At 42.3% G+C, this 2,841-nt stretch overlaps 1 pseudogene; it reads right to left on the reverse strand.

Annotated features, from left to right (window-relative positions):
• Positions 1 to 1,256: 1,256 nt before the first annotated feature.
• Positions 1,257 to 1,348, reverse strand: LOC119472286 (annotated as a pseudogene).
• Between the last annotated feature and the right edge of the window lie 1,493 nt (positions 1,349 to 2,841).

Raw genomic sequence — 2,841 nt, forward strand, 5'->3', positions numbered from 1 at the left:
CTTTCTTTCCTTCTTTCTTTCTTTCTTTCCTTTCTTCCTTTCTTTCCTTCCTTCCTTCTTTCCTTTCTTTCTTCATTTCCTTTCCTTTTTCCTTTCTTTCTTTCTTTTTCTTTCTTTTTTCAGAGTCTCACTCTGTTGCCCAGGCTGGAGTGCAGTGGCACGATCTCAGCTCACTGCAACCTCTGCCTCCCAGGTTCAAGCGTTTCTCCTGCCTCAGCCTTCTGTGTTGCTGAGATTATAGGCGTGCGCCATCATGTCCAGCTAATTTTTGTATTTTTAGTAGAGATGAGGTTTCACCATGTTGGTCAGGCTGGCCATGAACACCTGACCTCATGATCCACCCACCTTGGCTTCCCAAAGTGCTGGGATTACAGGCATGACCACTGTGCCCAGCCCTACCACTGCAGTTTTAATGTTTGTAAACCTCTATGTCTTGTTGCATCTATTTCCTACCTTTTATCTTAGGTGCCAAATTTTGTAAGATGAGGGTACTAGTACCACTAGCCTTCCACCTGCCTCTCTCTTCCACTTGTCCATCTTTCAGCTTTTCTCAGCTATATCTTTACTTTTACAGTGTTGAGTCTGATAAAACTTGCCTTCTCTAACTGGAAATATTTTCCTTGCATTGCCCATTGGTCGAGTCTAAAGGTCATAAGCTGTCTTAGTCCCTTTAGCATTGCTATAAAGGAATACCTGAGGTTGGGTAATTTATAAAGAAAAGAGGTTTCTTTGGCTCACGATTCTGCTGCTGGAAGATTGGGCATCTGGGGAAAGCCTCAGGCTCCTTCCACACATGCTGAAAAGCAGAGAGGAGCCAGCGTGTGCAGAGATCACATGGCAAGAGAGAAGGCAAAAGAGAGGAAGAAGGTCTCAGGCTCTTTTTAACAACCAGCTCTCCCGGGAACTAATAGAGCAAAAACTCACTCACTGTCTCCCCGCTCCCCAGAGAGGGCATTAATCTATTCCTGAGGAATCCACGCCCAAGACCCAAACGTCTCCCATTAGGCACCGCCTCCAACATAGAGGATCAGATTTCAACATGAGGTTCCAAAGGGTCAAATGTCCAAACCACAGCACAAGCCAATGGGCAGTGTTAATGTAACTACTGTCTGTAGTAGAGCTAAGTAGTGCTTGCTGTGATTACACATCCCTCTCTACAATCTAATATCACAACCGCAGCATCACTCAAAGTAGATAGTTCTTTATATCTTTTCCTTTAAAATTTTTTAGCTTTTCATATTTTTATTAAAATCTATAAAAATATGGAACACTTCGTGAATTTGCATGTTATCCTTGCAGAGAGGCCATACTAATCTCTGTATCGTTTAGTATATGTGCTGTAATCCACCCACCTTGACCTCCCAAAGTGCTGGGATTATAAGCATGTGCCACCATGCCCAGCTGTGCTAATATCTTTCTAAATTGAGTTCATTCTGCTAATTTTTACCAGTTGCTCTAAATTATGGCACTTTTTTTTTCTAAGACAGAGTCTTACACTGTGTCACCCAGGCTGAAGTGCAATGGCATGATCTCGGCTCACTGCAACCTTCACCTCTCAAGTTCAAGTGATTTTTGTGCCACAGCCTCCTAAGTAGCTGGGATTACAGGGTGCACCACCACACCTGGCTAATTTTTGTATTTTTAGTTTCACCATATTGGGTGAAACTAAATATATGAGTCTTACCATATTGGCCAGGCTGGTCTAGAACCCGTAACCTCTGGTGATCCACCTGCCTCAACCTCCCAAAGTTCTGGGATTACAGGCGTGAGCCACCACACCTGTAAAATCATGGGGCGTTTGAACCATGTCTCTCCTGTATTTTGTTGGTGGCATTTGTTTTCCCAGAGGTTTTTTTTTTTTTTTTTTTTTTACCTAGTCTTGCTCTGTCACCCAGGCTAGAGTGCAATGGCATGATATCAGGTCACTACAGTCTTCACCTGCTGGATTCGAGTGATTCTCCTGCCTCAGCCTCCCAAGGTGTGTGCCACTACACCCAGCTAATTTTTGTATTTTTGGTAGAGACAGGGTTTCACTCTGTTGGCCAGGCAGGTCTCGAACTCCTGACCTCAGGTAATCCACCCCTCTCAGCCACCCAAAGTGCTGAGATGACAGGCATGAGCCACTGTGTCCGGCCTCCTTAAGTTTTTTATTGGTCTGTTTTTTTGGTGTGTGTGACTTACTGAAGGAAGAATTGTGCCTCCTTGATTTCTTCCCTAAAATCCTCTGGTTTCTAACCCATTTGTCTATTGCTTGAAATAAATGCATTCTTTTTGAAGACATTCTTTGTGGATTCTACTCACTGATGTCCTCATGGCTTCCTAGCCTTGAAGTTGTGAATTTCCGTTAAATTTTAGGCTTTGTTCTACATGTCTTGGATGCCGCATCTCTCTTTGCCTATGTTTTACATTCATTTTGGTGAAATGTAGTTAATAGTCTCAAGTGACTGATTCTGATCGAGGCATACTTTCTGAGTCTTACGTGTTTGAAAACATCTTTACTATGATTGGTATGGGTTTATAGGCTTGAAATGAATTTTTCTTTAACCTTCAAAAATCTTGCCATATTGTTGCAGATTTGAAAAGGCACATGCTGATCTGTGTTTGTTATTAACTGACTCTTTTTTCCTTTTTGAAAGCTACTAGAGTTTCTTTCTCTTTATTTCTCAATATTCTTGTCCGGCTCCCATAATTCAAAGGAGGGCAAAGAAGGGTGTCTTTTCGGCTGAGAGGTAACACACCAATAAACAGCAAATATCCTGAAGTCCAAAAACTTACTTGTCTCCTTAGCTCTGGGGAGTTTTCTTATGCAGGTTAAGCATCCCTAATTCAAAAATTTGAAAT

Source organism: Cebus imitator, unplaced genomic scaffold, assembly GCF_001604975.1.
Source record: "Cebus imitator isolate Cc_AM_T3 unplaced genomic scaffold, Cebus_imitator-1.0 Scaffold92, whole genome shotgun sequence".
Taxonomy (NCBI): domain Eukaryota; kingdom Metazoa; phylum Chordata; class Mammalia; order Primates; family Cebidae; genus Cebus; species Cebus imitator.